At 43.7% G+C, this 17,903-nt stretch overlaps 1 long non-coding RNA gene across 1 annotated transcript; it reads right to left on the bottom strand.

Moving 5' to 3' along the window:
* Window positions 1-14,606: 14,606 nt before the first annotated feature.
* On the bottom strand, window positions 14,607-17,431 carry LOC116654413 (uncharacterized). Its single transcript, XR_004309643.2, has 2 exons — window positions 16,802-17,431; window positions 14,607-15,833 (listed from the first exon to the last, which is right to left on the bottom strand). It is a non-coding gene; the product is annotated as an uncharacterized LOC116654413 (long non-coding RNA).
* Between the last annotated feature and the right edge of the window lie 472 nt (window positions 17,432-17,903).

Here is a 17,903-nt window from a genome sequence, read left to right as displayed (position 1 = left end):
GAGTGTATGTAAAGGTGGTTTAAAGGTAAAACAACTCTAAGGGTCTTGAGAATGAGAAAACACTCTTATTATACTTTATTTAGATTAATAATACCCCAGCAGTATTTCTCGTATAGTTCTTGGAGATCTCAGCAGACAGAGCTAAGAGTCCATAAGTAGGAAAAGATCTCTCTCCTTTACCAATAACCACAGGGAGATGATCAGATGTGATCAACCTTTTTGCATTGTAACAAGCATCAAGTAGATACAAGCCGGTGGTACCAAACATCCAATTTCAAGTGCTTTGTCTGAGTCCAAGTAACCTGGAGTAATTGTCAACATTGATTCTCAGTCACAACTGTGGGAAGAGAGCAACCACAAACTGTCTGAAACGAATTGGTTTGGTTTCCATCCTGTTCCACTTGTCACGCTGTACTTAATGTTTCCATCACAGGTTTGCTGTGTTTTCAAACACCATTAGAAAATAGAGCACGAAGAGCTTATACAGTTAAAACCTTGCATCAGAATGCGAACGAGTTCTGTCAGGCATCAGTGGGCAGCTCCTGATGTGACAGTTTTTGCTAGTCAGCAGTTCTTGGTTAGCTGCTCAGTTAATGTCAATTGTCTACGGTTGAGAAATACCAATTTACATGGAGGACCCTGGGCACTGCCTTCTGCTTCTTCCCACCACTGGTGAGTGGTAGCATTCAGTTTGCCACCCAACTGTTGCCATCCCAATTGTTGCCATCCCAATTTTGATGAAGAGAAATGGAATATTACGCGTGAATGCAGTTTATCAGCTGGATGGAGTCCTTATATAGAATAGTAGAACCATTCCCATTTCAGTTTCAGTGAGGGCCGGGGACAATATCAACTGCTATGTGAACCTGTCATGGTCAGAGAATAAACTAAAACTCATTACGCTTGTAAAATGCTTGTAACGTGACATGGAGTTGAGAATAAAGTTGTGATCACATCACTTAAGAGAACAATTAGAACAATTAACGAAACAATCCATACAGCAAAACACAGTTTGGCAATAGGTAGGAAGCTCTTGCACAAAGCGTGGCTCACATCCTACTGGTGGTCTGAGAAGGGATATAAATACGAGTGCTCTGAGCGCTGCAGTCTCATCCACATCCACTCTTCACCTCCACATCTCCAGACCTGGTGAGTTGGATCTCCTTCATTCTCTATAGGAAGCTTTAGGAAACTATTTTCTGCGCTTCTCTGAGGACATAGTTCTTGTATGGGAAGCGTGCTGCTAAGCTGTCTTGCTCCCTTCTAGTTTCTATTGTCATTTTAAGGCATGTCTTTGTAGATACAGCTGTTTAACAGTAAGATTGAATTCTTGTGGATGCTCTGATCAATTCAGTGTTGTCAGATCACTCCAGAGCTATGCATTGTAAACCAACAAAATCTACAAGTTCTTATAAAGACTCATAGATTTTGGCTTTGCTCTCCATGTTCATCCCCATGTATTTGCTCATCTCCATGTATTTCTAGAGCAGCAGGGAGAAAATTGCAATAGGTGCAAGGGAGATAAATCTGAACCTTTCTCAAGTCATCTTTCACCTTTTTTCCCATGCTGATGCAAAACTTCAGTGCTGTAAGCTTTTTTCACTCCAGCTTCTGAGCTCTGTCCTCCTGTTTTATGTCCTGCTGCAGGTGTATCTGCATCACAAAATCATGATGAGCAGCAGATGCTCTTCACCCTGCGAGGTGACCTGCCCACAGCCCTATGCCAGCGTCTGCAGCCAGCCCTGCGTCACCTCCTGTGGGGACTCCCGTGCTGTCATCTATCCCCCACCCGTGCTCATCAACTTCCCAGGCCCCATCCTCAACTCCTGCCCGCAAGAGAGCGTCGTGGGCACCTCGTTTCCATCACCTATTATGGGCTCCAGTGAATCAGGCGGCTCCTTTGGTTCTGGTGGCTCCTATGGAGGAGGCAGCTCCTATGGAGGAGGCATGGGGGGTTCCTATGGAGGAGGCAGCTCCTATGGAGGGGGCATGGGGGGTTCCTATGGAGGAAGCAGCTCCTATGGAGGGGGTATGGGGAGCTCCTATGGTGGGGGCAGGTCGTTTGGCTCTGGGGGCTCATTCGGAGGCAGAAGATCCATCACCTCCAGGAGCTGCTATGGAGGTGGCTTTGGAGGAGGCAGCTCCTACGGTGGGGGTTCCTTTGGGGGTGGGCGCTCCTCTGGCATAGCAAGCTGCTATGGAGGCAGCGGATCCTCTGGGTTCCGCAGGTCTAGTGGGGGAGGCTGTGGTTACTTCTGAAAAGCCAATGTCTCCCATTCCTGGGCTGCACTGAGCTCACAGGGGAATGTCCTGTGTGCTCTGTGACTGCCTTCACCACATGTGCACTGTACTTCCTTGTCATTAAACTTATCTTGCATCAGTATTTTTGCCTCATGGTTTTCTTTTTCACCTTTTCACCTTGAAATCTCTTTGATTATGAATGATGTATTCATGCAGCTGGCTGACAGCTGAGCACTGGTTGCTTAAATCTTTAAGAGAAAATAACATTTTTCTCTGCCATCTCCAAAAAAGCTTCAATTATATATTGATTTGACTGCTGTTTTCACCTTAACTTTGATAGAGATATAGAGGCTACATTTTCAAAGTGGGACTGCAGACTGAAGACAGTCATATTCTGTGATTTGTCTCTGCTGACAGATTCCATGTTTCAGCTCATCCTTCACAATTGCCCAAACATGAATTATTCTATAGTTCAACAAGAACTATATATATATAAAGGCAAATAAATCTTTGCTTGGTTCAACTATATATTTTCCAAGCAACGTCGGCCAAAAACAGTTGAGCCTGGCTTAAATGTGCCTTTAGCATTCAATAGATCTGTCTTGGAAATTCACCCATCAATCTCTTTGCATTTCTACTCCCAGCAGTAACTATAGAAAACAAAAACCAGAGCATTATTTCTCAGTCTCCTGTTACTCATCACTTATGAAACTCTCCCTCGCACGCCACAGTGAAATGAAAGCAATTATGCTGTCATATAAATATGGCCCACTGATAATGAAAGAAAGAAAATTCCTAAATTGCTTCTCCAATTTATCCTGCAAATACAAAGTGGTCAATCTCAGACATCAAATCAGGCATATAACAGAACTGTGTGGTTTAGAAGGGACCTCCAGAGATCATTGAATCCAACCCCCCTGCAAAGCAAGCTCCCTACAGCACGCTGCACAGGTAGGTGTCCAGGTGGGTCTTGAATATCTCCAGAGAAGGAGAATCTACAACCTCCATGAGCAGCTTGTTCCAATGCTCCATCACCCTTACCATGAAGAAGTTCCTTTGCATATTGGTGCAGTGCTTTCTATGCAGCTGTTTATGGCTGTGTCCCCTTGTCCTGTCCCCACAGACCTCTGAAAAGAGGTTGGCCACGTCCCTTTGTCTCCCACAATTAATATATTTGTAAACATTAATAAGATCTCCCCTGAGTCTTCTTAAGGCTGAACAGACCCAGTTCACCAGGCCCTGTATCATCTTTCTGGCCCTCCAATGGACTCTCTCCAGAAGATCCCTGTCTTTTTTGTACAAGGGAGCCCAGAACTGGATATAATACTCCAGGTGAGGCTTGGCCAGGGCAGAGTAGAGGGGAAGGATCACCTCCCTTGACCTGCTGGGATGCTGAGATGTGGCATTTCACCTCTCATCCCTCATTTGACATGAAATTTAATATTTGCACTGATGGAAAAAGACTTCTGCTTGTTGCCTGTTCCTACACCAGCACAAATTATTGAGTCATCAGCTTCAGAAACCTCTGCGCCCTACAGAAATGCAATCCCAAACTGCTTTGCATATTTAATTTTGAATGCCTCATTAAACTATCCATTTTCACAACACCTGTATTACTTAAGCAATTACTATCATATTACCATAAAAACGCATAATTGCCACTCATAGGTGACGTTAAAAGCTCTAGGAAGCCTAATGAACTAGTGGAAAAAGTAGGACCAAAACTGTCCGTGGGAGAAAGAAAAACTGAACACAATTTGATTTTAATTCCAAGGGGAAAGAGGATACACTGCAGAATGAGATGGCAGCACAGCATGGAGCAGAAACCTTCTCACTTCCAGGGACATCTACAGCCATCACTACCTGTGAGGAGTTGGTTTTCCACCTGGTGTTCTTATTCTGTCATGGTTTTATTGACAATCTCTATGGCAGGCCTTTCCAATGGCCTTTTATTTAACACTGGCATAATAAAAATAGGTATCTGTTATCATAGGATGATTAACAGAAGCCTTCATTAATAAAACCAAGCCAAAAAGAGGTGTTGGCCCACATTTCAGAGGTATCGAGCAAGGGAGGCTCCCACTGACAAAAAGGGTTTTCCCCATCTCCAAAGGAAGTCCCATCTGCAGGCTCAGAACTTGTGTTCTCATCTTCCAGGTCAATGCCTGGTCTATGCTCACAGTAATCCAAGAGGCCTGATTCTGCCACAGTGCTGGATCAACCACTCAGTCAATAGAGTACAAGTTGGGGTGCAGAGAATGCTGACTCCCCCATCAGAAGTGATGCAATTTGGAGGTATTATACCTAAACCCAAGGCTTGCAAATAATTTGTGGGGCTGACACATTGGTTAGGTGCCTTCCTGAAAGCCATTATGGATAAACATGCAGAGAGATCAACTCTTGTTTCAATCAGAATCATTAAGTTTGGACAAAAGGAAACTGCTGGGTGTTGTAATTCACTAATTACAAACTGAAAGGAGAACAATTAGGAAGATTAGAATAATATGTTTTTGTGATAAATGACAAGAATTCAATGGACAATGGATGACCTCATATCTGTCCTATTGTCTAAGAACATATATAACAGGGTATGGAACTAAGTAGTCTTCCATCCTTCCATCTCCACTGACATCTTCCTTGGAGACAACAAGGTAAGTCTGATCTCACTGCATGTCTTTGTATAGATCACTTAGAATTTATGTATGTTTTCTTATCCTATAAGATGCTAGTAATTTTAGAAATGTTGGAGAAAGAGCAAAGGTCAATAGAAGAAATCTAAGATAAAGGGAAGAACAGAGTAGGGGAGAGCCTCACCTTCTCCTTTCCACTGGAGATTTTCTTAGCTGTAAACCTTCTTGCAAGTTGACTTGGAAAAGGGAATGGATGGGACTTTTTAAAGCAAGTAATTGTGTGAGCATCAGATAACTTAGTCCTAGAAAGCAATGCTTTCCAAGAGATTCTAAGGAATAAAAGATGTGGTTGGCACAAAAAGGAAGAAGTGAGAAGCCTTAAAAAGGGGTCGATCAGGAAGAAAACTGTGAGGAAATGGAGACTAGAAGAGAGGCTTGAGATAGAACATGGTGGGCAGCTGTTGGGAAGGATGAGATGCATGCAATGGAAACCTGTGCGTGATGGTTTCTTGACCTCACACTATCTTTTCTAGCTATACCTCCAATCCTCAAGAAAAATGATGAACATCAGCTCTGAGTGTTTGCCCGCCTGCGAGGTGGCATGCACACAGCCATACGCCTGCAGCAGAAGCCTTGAGCCCTGTGTTACATCCTGTGGGGACTCAAGAGCTGTGGTATATGCCCCACCAGTTGTCCTCACCTTCCCAGGCCCGACCCTCGCCAGCTGCTCCCAGGAGAGCATAGTGGGAACTTCAGTTCCCCAGCCATATGGTCCTGCGATCCCATATGGCTCTGAGGAATCCTATGGGATGGGGAGCTCCATTGGCATGTCAGGAAAGGGGGTCTCCTTTGGGGCTGGAGGGATGTCAGGGATGGGAGGCTACTTTGGATCTCAGGGTTCTGTTGGGTATGGAGGCATGTCGGGGATGGGGGGCTCCGCTTGGTGTGGAGGTGTGTCAGGGATGGGGGACTCCTTTGGGAATGGGGGCTCCTTTGGGTTTGGGGGCTCCTCTGGGTTTGGGGGCTCCTCTAGGATAGGGAGCTGTTACAGCAAGAAGTCCTACAGAAGCCACCGTGGATCTCGCTTTGGAAATTGTGGCTCCTTTTAAGAAGCCTGAATGAATCCCTGCAGACCACACGTCGACCTGGGAGATGAAAACACAAGATCTGAGTCTGCAGCTGGGCCTGGCTTCCAGAGATGCAAAAACCTTTTGTGTCAGTGGGAGCCTCCCTTGCTTGAAACCTCCAAAAATGGGCCTACGCCTCCTTTCCGTGCCATGCCTCATCTTCTATCAATAGCAGTTTCATGTAATCCCTTCTCTCTTCACTTGTACACATGTACCATGTCTTTCCTGGTGGAGTGGAAGTGATTTGAGACTTTGAAAGTGGGACTTTTCTGCCAAGATTTCAGCCTTACCTTACAGAGTACAGTGCCTTTCTATTTTATCAATACAGACCTTCCAGCTGCCTTTGGACTGTGTAGAAGACCATTATCAGACTGCACTCTTCCATTCTGTAATGCTTACTTCATGTCATATTAAAAGTCTTGTTGAATTATAACCCTGGGTTTCCAGTTTTCCTTTTCTCTCCTTCTGCTTTACCAACTAGGCTGAGAGAAATCAAACTCAAAAGGAGTCATAATAGCAGGTGGAGCTCCATGTACACAAATAGGAGTGGAATTCAATGTCCTAATGCATAGCTGCATGCGAGCACCGATCTCACTATTTTTCACCTGCCCAATAAGACATGCGAGATGAAATAAGACTATCAGATCTAGAGGATTGGAGGCTGAGTCAGGAGTGTCTATATAAACTATTTCACACGTGGCATCAGCTGTGAGGCTGCGCCTCACACTTTTCTAAAGGGAGTTACAACCCTCATGCAATTCTTACTCAATAATCTGAGGAACGAAACTCTGAGTAACAGGAGTGAAAACTGCTGGGGCACTGCTGCCTAAGGGTGGAATACTCCTGGGCTAAAGCTGAAGGCAGAGCACCAGGTCCTAAACTCCATCAGTACTTTTGGACCCCAGTTCTCACATACATACAACAAACACATGCACCTCTGTATGTGCCCTCAGCCTGCAACTCAGAACAACACTCCTGCATTAAGAGAAAGAATGTCTATCCAAACAAAAGCAATCTTGCTTTCTATGCAATCAAAATACATATTATTGCCTAATTCTATGTGTACTGGTCTTACCAGCAGAACGTCATGGTTTATTTAGCTCAATAGACTTCTAATAAACAAATGCTAGGAATCATAATTCCACCAAAGCTCTGCTAACAGTACAGTACATTGCATGCATAAACCCACAGTATAAGTATAGCTATCAGAATATTTCTTCAAAGAATAAAGTTGTGGAGTAAAAACAAGCATGAGACACTTCAGGATCCTTAATTCTGAGAGAGCATGGGGACATCCTTGTAGCTGTTGCCTGAGGGATCCAACCGCGATGTTCTTGACAAGATCCGATCATTTCCTGAATAAACACTCCAATTAAATCAACAAACCACAAGGATTAAGACAATCAAAGTGAGGAAGTGAATGTTATGCTTGGCACAGCAGCCTGTGCTCAGCCTACGCATGAGCCCATTCTTGTGAGCAACAACACAATCAAAACAGCTCCAAATGACTGACATAGCCATCCAGATGAATTTCTAAGCTTCAGAGTTATATTGGATTTGAGGAGGAGCTGCAGCAGACCCCCTCCAGAGGTCCTTACAACATAAACTATTCTATGATTCAGTTCTATTTATTAGAATGTATACAATAGAAAGGGGAAAGTTACTCTAAGGAAGAGTAAGTGAGAACTATATCAACTGTAGACAGTAATTATGGCCCTAATTATAGTCACTGATGCACAAAATTAAGTTATTTCAGACTGGTTTGTAGCTAAAGAACCGCAGCAAAACAAAAGCCAGAAGACCACACTATGATGCAACAGGGTTTTAATAGAAACAAGATGTGGAATACATTCTTGGAGAATGAAGCAACACAGAGAAAAAGAATGTAATTTCCATTTCAACAAGGACTGCAATCGATCAGGTGTTCAGAAGAACACAGGGTTCACAAGGTGTTCTCGCAGTCAGAAGCATCCACAGTCAAGTCCCATTGTTTTACCCTCTTCAGGTTCAGAAAGATCAAAACATAACATGAGCAAATGACAAAGTGAGCAAATGACAACATTGGGATTTTAAGCCTTAGACAAAACATAGCACAAAGAGATGTCAAGCAACCCCAGCTCCTACTCCACAGCTGGAGCGGAGGCTGCTTGACACATCTGATTTCCAGCCCTACAAGTCAACCATTGGTTTGTATCTTATCATTTCTTCAGTCATTACTCTGTCTTAAAGATTTAAAATGGCCCACAGTTTCCATAGCGGTACCTATAGTACCTAGAATAAAATGGGAAATAATTTCTACCATATCCTGAATAAAATGAGGTTCGGTAATAGCCTCCCAAACGAGAGTATCCACCACCACACGATCCCTCCCCACCGTATGAACCACCTCCCATTCCACCATAAGAGCCCCCAGAGCTATGGGAGCCCATCCCACAGGATCCACCTCCACCATATGAGCCACCTGAACCCATGCCTCCACCTCCGGACCCCATGCCTCCTCCTCCAGAGCCCATGCTTCCACCTCCGGAGCCCATTCCTCCACCTCCAGAACCCATGCCTCCACCTCCAGAGCCCATTCCTCCTCCTCCAGAGCCCATTCCTCCTCCTCCAGAGCCCATGCCTCCACCCTCAATTTCAGGCATGGCAGTTCCCACGATGCTTTCCTGAGGACATGAGCTGATAATGGGTCCTGGGAAAGTCACAACAACGGGTGGTGCGTACACAATTGCTCTTGAATCTCCACACGTGGCAATGCATGGCTCGTTCCGAGAGTCGGCATACGGTTGTGGACATATCGCTTCGCACGGCTGACCACAGCGGAAGCTTACCATCTGTCCATAGGACATCTTTCCGGTAGGCAAGTCAACCTGAAAGGCACAGAGTGTACTAGCCTGGTGGTTACAACTAGAGGAATGAAAGAACAAATAGTGTAACAGCAACCTGGGTTGTGTAGATGTGTTGAATGACAAACATCTGAACAGATGCTAATATACGAACAGTGAGCAATTAAAACAACAAACCACCATTTCTAAGGAAGAGTCAGTTCCATCCTAAAGTAGACTTGTGCACTGCACATCTCTCCAACCAAGTGAGAGGAAGCACTGGGTAGAGACTTCTAGTCAACCTCCATTACTCTCCAGGGCTCTATTGCCCCATAGTGTATTCCTGAATAAGACTCTATCCTTTATTTCACATCACTGGCTTTTGTAGGGTTGTTTGTTTTTTTCTCCTAGGAGTCAGAACTATCCTGATAGTGTTGGAGTGTTCTCTCTCCTTAGAAATCCTCTTAAAAAAGATCCACTACTTTAGACTTCAATGCTTAACACCACTTCTCTTAACAGCCAAAAGGCAGGAAAGGCCAAAACTACAACAATACTCAATTTGTAGTCTAGATGTAGAAATAATTGTAGAAAATTGCAATAAAAAGTAGTCAGAGAGATGTTCTTGAAGAAGAAAAAGCTACATACATACGTGGGATGAGTTTGCTCAAAGTAGCAGTATCATTCAGATCCCATGAGAACTGGGAACTCTCTTCCTCATTCTATTATAAAGCTCTTGTAAACTGCAGTATTCATCTTAACAACTGACATGGTATCCTAATCTCACACTGTATATGAAACGTTACCTATCATTAAAGATCTCACAGCTTTCTCCTATAACTTTTTGGTCTCTTTTCTGTATGTGAACTCAGAAACAGCAACAAAAGAAACATCATTTTCCCATTCTTTTAAATGAAGATAGTAGCTGAATTCCTAGGAACAGCTGTTATTTCTCTGCTCAAACAATGATGTCCGTATCCACCCTATTCACTTATTTATGGTTCCAAAATAAGATGCTCATAGAGAATAAGTTCCTACCCTACAAGTGGATAGGTTATATAACCACAGATTAACGCTACCTATAAAACCACATCTATAATTCCAGACAGACACAGTTATATTGGACTTACCCAGTCACCAGGAGGAATAAGTCAGCAGAGGCAGCTAAAGACACCGGAGTTACGAGCACTTTTATATGCTGTCATAGAGAAGAGAAATTGGGAGACACCTTTACGCAATCATTCCCTACATCTTGTGAAACAGAATGTTTTCCCCAGCGATACCATCCTTTGTTGCAACTGTTTTGATATCAGCTTATGATTATTAGATAATATTCAATCCCACACAGCATGTTATACACATCCTCCCCCCCCCCCTCCATCTTTTCTGCTGGAAAATCTCATGGTAAAATTAGGTTGGTTATCCTTCAAACTGCTGCCATTGTAAGGGTTGCTCAGCTGGATACTAAATGACCTGTGGGCAAACTCAGGATTGTTTGACGCATTGGATAATAACCATCTTATGGAATTATCCTTTTTAAAGGAAATATATTCACGTTCAGTATTTCATGCTAAAGAGCCATTGGTGTCTGCGAATAGAGGCCCCAGAGAAAACATTACTTCAAATACAGGTCTATAACTTCAACCCAAATAAATTTACAAGGCCTGACAAACACTGATGTGATCCGTTTGATCACATTTACATCATTCAGATTAATATGGCAGATTATTAAAGCCAAAACTAAAATAAAGTCCTCCATATTTTGTGTGTTGTTTTTTTTTGATGTTTCATGACCCCTAAATCAGAACAATAACCAAAGGAATGCATGCAGCCAATAGAGATGTGACAGCAATCTGCATGGTACAATGAGTCACATAATTTGTGGGAATGAAAAGTAGCCAATAATTACAGTAATCGATAGCAGAAGCAATTAAAGGAGTTGCCAAACCAAATATTTTATAGAGGAAGATAAGGAGCTCAATACTTTTGAGTTCCTTGTTTTTAAGTACATACGTATATATACACACACACACAAACACACAACTCATTCAACTCATAGCTTCTCAACTACCTCCAGTGCTATAAGCAGAACATGGCGCTGGTTTGATCACCCACATGGTTATGACCAATGCTTTTCCCTGGCAGTGTTAAGTGAGATGAATTCACGGTTTATATAAGGTTAAAAAATAAATACCTTTAAAAAAATAGACATCTTATAAGGCCTTTCAAGCCAAACTGTAGTCAACATACTTAAAAAAATATATAGAAAAGAAATGGGGTTAGGGGGGAATGAAAATGCAATGGAGTAACTGGCAGTATTGCAGCATCCCTTTCACATCACCTGAATCTCTATTATCTTACACCAAATAATTGTTTCATAGATGCAAAATATAAGCATCCTCCTTCACCAGATGAAAGCTAAACATTTCTAAAATAGGAAAAAGAAAAATAAACACAAAAAACCCAAAGCTAGGGACCTTATATTTCACCCTAAAGAACTTGCTTCGCATATAGAGTTAGAAACAAACCACATAACCCAGCCATCTGGTCTGGCGGATAAAGCACAGAGCTGGAGCTCATAATGTTAAACTCAACTCATGAAAAAGAAAACTCAAAATGCAGATGAAAAACGTTGCTGTTTTTTGATGCTGTTGGCCTTTGCTGATTTTCTGGTTTCAGAAATCCCAGAGCAGCACTCTGATGCTCACACATCTGCTTTGCATACGAAGATTAAATCTTAAAGAGGAAGCCGCCTTAATTGCTATTGCCTTCACCTGTGCCATGCTATAATTTTCTTAATTGGTCTGAAGGTTCCTTTGTCTGAAAGGAAATGGCCTATCTTCTTATTGCAGATTGTAACAAAGCATTATCCTTAGCCCTCATATGTTTTTTCCAACAGATTTTACCATAGCAATTCCTTGTTTGTGAAACTCGGTGGTTGGCACAGGAGAAAGGAGGACACAGGGGTGAGAATCGATCCCAGGTGGACTTAGGTATCTGAAAATACATATTTCAGCTTCTCTTGTAGGTAGCAGGCACAACTGGACCTGGAGATCTGTTCATGCCTTCACCTTTCCACAAACACATTTCATCATGTTGTGGTACTAAAGGACATGGCCTTGTGATGGGTCTCGTTATGTCAGATCGGTGGTTGGACTTAAGGATCTGAAAGGTTTTTTCCAACCCAAATTATTCTGTAAGTGAGCAGTTCTGCTGCCCTTTGCAGAATTGGTCTTAGGAGGCACTGGAAGTTCAGAAACCCACTGACACAAAGATCACAAAGTCACCACATCAGTTTCTATTAGCATTAGGAACACTTTCTTCCATTTTTTTTGCATTCTAATCTCAGTAAGAAGAACTGGTAGCAGACATTGGCTCCTTCAATCCTATTGGGCAAAGAAAAGCTCTGTTCTGGTGGCACAGAACACAGTTAAATGAGCTTATAATTAAATTATCCCTCCCCCAAAATCAACTAGCCAACCAACCAACCAGAGAAGCTCTGCTAAGCCATTTTATTTTATTTTACTATGCCATCCAGACGAAACATCTGATTTACAGCACCAGGTCTCTCCTGCAGCAAGCATTCATGTTGCACTCTACTCCCTTTCTCCCATCCCGTGCCTTGGCCTGCCTGGCCTCCATCATAAATCTAGCTAATATGCAATATTAGAATTATAATGATGGGTTATAAGCATTAAAACTAATGATAATTAGGTGTGTCTAAATCCTAGATCCACCCTTCTGTATAGAGTGCCCTTAGACGGGTTAGGTAGCTTTTAAGTAGCAGTTATCTCATAAAGTGATAATTGTCTGTGCCATGCAGGTGTCAAGAGAATGAGGGCTTGCAAGAAACAGTGGTGATGTGGGATGTTCAAGTGAAAATGAAAGGCGGCATCCTTGGTAGTAATTGGAAGAGCAGGGTGAGGCAGAGGTGCCCACATGCAGGGCAAAATGGATGGAAAGCACTGAAATATGCAGGTTCAGGCAGGAGTGGCAGGACATTGGAGTCGGGTAAAGGAGGAAAGAGGAAGAGTGAAGGTTAAATAAGCAGGAAGATGAAATATTATCAGAAATACTGGGATTTTTGCTAGGCTGTTTATCAAAATCTTGGATACATCTTGGATATTATACAAACTTCTCCAGAAGGGATTGAGCTCCAAGTCCCTATGCTGAAAGGCTCAAGGCTTGTGCAAGGTGCTTTGTTCCCCAAACCAAAGCTGTTTTCAGGCTTTGTACCTTTTTAATTTGTGCATCATCTTCAGCAGGTCAAAATGGGTCCTTGAACCCTGTTGTGCAACTGGATTATCCCCAAACTCCTTGAACCCCTGGACTGGATGGGGTGGAGGTAGTGAATCAGACCGGGTCTTTGGGATTGGAGGCTCCTGGGAACCCCACCCTGTCGACGACCTCTTTACCAGCATTTTCACAACACTTTTTGCGTGAGCCAAGCAAACAACATGGGCTTGTATGCCTACACTGCCTTCCATCTTATCAAGGGTGGGGAACTGAGGCCCAGTTCACAAGCTCATCCTTTGAAGCAGTGATTGATCCATATCGGATCGATAAAGTAGGACACATGCTAACATCAGCAACAAACAAGCAAATTTGGAACAGTTACCATCTTGTCTAAGGAGCAATTCAGTCTGCTCCAAATTCTGCCTTTTAGGATTCACTGGGTGAGCAAAACTGCCTTATATTGGAAGATAGGGGTGGGATCATGCGAGGAAATAGAGGTTTGAGGGGTTAGGTTGTATGCATGGGTTATTTGTCCTCAAGGTGGACATTCAGGTGAGTGGTGTGAGGAAGACAGCAGTTGGTGGATGGATGGATGGATGGATGGATGGATGGATGGATGGATGGATGGATGGATGGACATATAGATGGATGGATGGATGGATGGATGGATGGATGGATGGATGGATGGATGGATGGATGGATGGATGGATGGATGGACGGAGGGATGGATGGATGGATGGATGGATGGATGGATGGATGGATGGATGGATGGATGGATGGATGGATGGATGGAAAGACAGTATCTGCGAGCTTGGCAGATTCCCAGCAGGCAGGACAGGGCAAGCCAGCATCCTGGCAGGAATCCCAGCTGCTTTCACCTTGCTGTAAAGTTTCCTGCAATTCCTTTTCCCTTTGAAGTCTCTGGCAAAGCAGCTGTGCTTGTTTGCAGCACAAGAAGCACACCTCGGTGTTCCCGGCATCTGCTCCCAGCTCAGCAGCAATGGGGAATTAGCATTCAGCCAGCTGTCCCATTTCACTGTGGTTAAATAACTCTATACTTGTGCTGGGAGCATGTTTGCCTGTGCATTTTCTTTGCCTTGGGTTAGAAGGGGCTGTTAGCTTGCAAAAGATGTGGGCTGTACCTATGTGTTCCTTGGACTGAACAAGCAATGCATGTGCTTAAAACATGCACAGATCCTCAGTGGAATCAGGACATAAAATTGAGGGGGAGCAGGTTATTTTTCTGAGCAAAAATAAGTCATAAGGGGTATTTCTCAGCATGTTGTCCCTTTTTTATCTTATCACTTGCAGCTGCAGATTGAGCCAGGAGCTCTCAAAACCACAAAGTGTACAGAACAGGATGAGGGCTGAGTGAAAGTTGTGAGATGAAAGTGAAAATGAAGGCTCTTCCTGCATGGGGTTGGGGACACACAGTGGGCTGATCATTATCTCCCTCTGTGGGTGAGCAGTTTTCACTCTGGCCATGTGAATTGCACCAGAAGTCACGTGAGAATTTGGAGCTGAAGAGAAAGAAAATGAGAAAACCACGGTGATGATGCAGAATAACTTTAATGGGGAGGGAGAGGACAGGATGAGGCTGCTGGAATAAATAACAGAGCAAAGGACACCATTCAAGATGCTGGTACAGACATCTTCATGCTGCATTCAGCCTTCTATATACCAGTGACACCGAATAGTGCTTTTATTTTCTTAAATAAAACTATAAATACAGTATTTCTCTCCTGCTAGACTTCTTCCCTGCAGTGAAGCTGAAAGGCAGAAGCAAACTGCATGTGTATATGTAACATACATTTGTTTATCAAAGGAAAAAGTGAAGTTCCTGATGACTAATGCCCCAAAGTGCAAGGACCGGTCTAACAAGCTTCAGCAAGGAAAGGGTTTGTAATCTCTTGTCTGACTTCATTTGCGTTGATTTGGAAACTACTGTTGCCTGCCTTTTTCTGGCAAAGCAATGCAAAAAGAGCAAATTGTTCCCGAGAAAGAGATGCTGGATGTTTCAATGGTCCTGTTAATGGAACTTGGGGGGGGCATTTTTTCTTGGCTGGATTGCCTACTGGCCTGAGAATGTGCTTGAGAAAAACACTGTGAAACTAATGTAAAGCATAACTTCAAGAAGACATAGGTGAGTCTGCTTGGGATAGGCAGAAGGAATATATGATACTTCTGGATATGCTGGTTGGGGCCCATACTGCTGTGCTATGCTTCTGAGGTCTCTGCGTCTTCATTTGCTGCATCTATGTTTTCTGTTTCTGGTTTCTCCTTCTCTGCAGTGTGCTCTTCCTTCTCGTTATCAGACGGTTGGTAGCCTCTGTAGCTGGCTCTATTGCAAGGGTGCACCCAGTGGGAATCAAACAAATAAGAGCACTGTGGGGTGCTCTTGGACATGGGTCTGGGGATGGATCTTTCTACAGATGGCTCTGAGTGCAGGAATTCAGCCCCTACAGATGCCAGGGAGGCTGATGCACATCCATCCTGGACTGCAGAACTTCCCACCACTGTCTCCTGTGGGCACGTGGTGAGGATCGGCCCTGGGAATGTCACAACCACGGGAGGGGGGAATATGATGACTCTGGAGGCAGGGCAGGATACAACACAGGGTTCATTGGAGCTGGTTGCAAGAGGCTGCGGGCACTGCACGGTGCAGGGATTGGAGCAGGGTCCTGCGTACAGCCCAGCCCCGAAGGACATCTGGGAGGAATGGTGGCGAAGCTGAAGCACAGAGAGGGGATTTGTGAAGCGCTGACACCTCGCCCAGCAGCCTAAAACACAAACAGTACAAGTGGTAAGAACCTGGCTCAGGTATTTCAACCATAGGGGCTGTGTATATAACATTAAGTGCTGCAGTGGAGACAGTTCAAGCCTGAGTTCAGGAGATGGAGCTCCTGGGTCAGCCCAGTGTTCCCAACTTATTTCCAGTCCTCTTGCTCCACTCATCCTATCCTCAACACCATTTTCATCCTGTGATGTTTAAATCCTCCAGGTTTAACCCTTCTCTATCCCATTCAATTCCTCCCTTTTGTCCATAGTCTGCTTCCAACTGCTCAGTGCCCCTTATTCCAGCTACAGATCCTGGCTGGCAACTTCAATGCACTGCTGTTGCCACAAAGCTGTTTGTCATTCAGGACTGGGTGCTTGATATCCTTGCTCTGCCAAATGGATGAATGCTCTGGGATCATTGTGGTGTCTGTGATAGAGCACACCCAGCCCTCATTCAGACAATCTCTTGTAATAGGATTCTGCACCTCTGCTGAGATTGCACCAGTCACTGCATCAGCACAAAACTATTTAGGGGGTCCCCTTACCCATCTCCTATGGCATTTCTTATCTGTCAGTGCTCAGCATCAGATATTCCACATACAATCAGGGTTGACATTGCACACCCCGCCTGAATATCTCAGTTCTTTTCCAGTCTTTAATGGAAAAAGTTATCCAAACTCTACCCAAATCAGGCTTAGAATATCATTCTTAGCAGATAACTCACAGATATATACAATTATTTAATAAGAAGAAAATTACATTTCATTTTTAATAAGGATCCAAGTCTCCTCTGATGCATTTTTGAGGTTGAACACAGCCCAGGTTTACAACCAGGTAATTTCTAGCAGACTTCTCTAGACAGAATCCCCCCTTCTACCTTTAGAAACCAAAGTGCTTTGCTGTTAAATCCCAGCTGATATTAAAGCAACATCTCGTTCAATATAATTAGATAGAGGTGAATGGGACTTACCAGCTGTCCAGGAGGAAGTCAAGAGAAATGGCCAGAGGAGCTCTGAATCCTTTGAGTTTTATATTCCTACTTCAACTTCCAGGAAGATGAGACATGTGCATGAAGTCTTAATTACTTTCCAAACAATTTTTCCCGCATGTGTAACACTTATAATTACTATAATTATTTTAACATTGTTTACCGACATTATTCAATTCTCGGCAGTACATACTGTTACACGCTGCAGGGTTTCCCCTGTGTATCTTTATGGTCTGAATTTGTTGCTGATGTGATTCTCCCACTTCCGCCTGTGTTAGCGTGGGAATGAATTGAGCTCCAGTTTGTCTGGATTTGGCTGAAGTGCTGACTCTGCAAGCCGTGGTTTGCAGATGACAAATGAAGCATTGCAGATGTGCAATATGATATGCTCCAAGGTATGGGGTTTTTAATTCAGTTCCCTACATCCACCATAGCTCTTACATGGGGACACTGTGATGTTTATCCCTGTAAGCACTGCAGAGGAGGGGAGAGCAAAGTTTTGCTGACTTCACTTCCCCAGTTCTGGTTATTTGGTTCCTGTTCCTTGTTTTCAGGGTTATTGTCACAGCTTTATTGATGCAAGCTGACATTCTGCTTGGGTATCCCCACTCCTGCTTTAGGTATCAACCAGCTGGTGAGCATCTGGTACCAGTCACTGAGATCAGAAGCTTAAAAAAGCATAATCCTGAAGGATGCCCAATTATAGCACAGAAGACTGGGGGGGAGATAAGGTAAGAATGACTGCAGATTAGAGGCAGATACCAAAATGGAAGCATTCAGTTGCAGTTTATATTTGCTGAAAACAAGAGAAGCAGTCGTGGGCTAAAAGTCCATCATGGAGAATTAAGCAGGGGGGAATTCTTTTAATCACATGCAGGAATTGCTGAGTCTCCATCCATGGCTGCTCTGAGCAGTGAGTGTGATAAACAATATCATGGGGAGATGGACCATGGGGAGATGCAGCTGTTGGTGTGTGGGGATAAGAGCAGAAGCCCTTCTAACCCATTTGATATGGTTGCAAACAGAGATGCAGTGCTTAACGAAAAGGCAAAACACTTTGAGTTATCAGGGCTCAAAACAACAT

This window comes from Coturnix japonica, unplaced genomic scaffold (genome assembly GCF_054131305.1).
Source record: "Coturnix japonica strain WE unplaced genomic scaffold, WE-NBRP24 Scf062, whole genome shotgun sequence".
NCBI classification, from domain to species: domain Eukaryota; kingdom Metazoa; phylum Chordata; class Aves; order Galliformes; family Phasianidae; genus Coturnix; species Coturnix japonica.
This window is presented reverse-complemented; position numbering and strand designations above follow the sequence as displayed.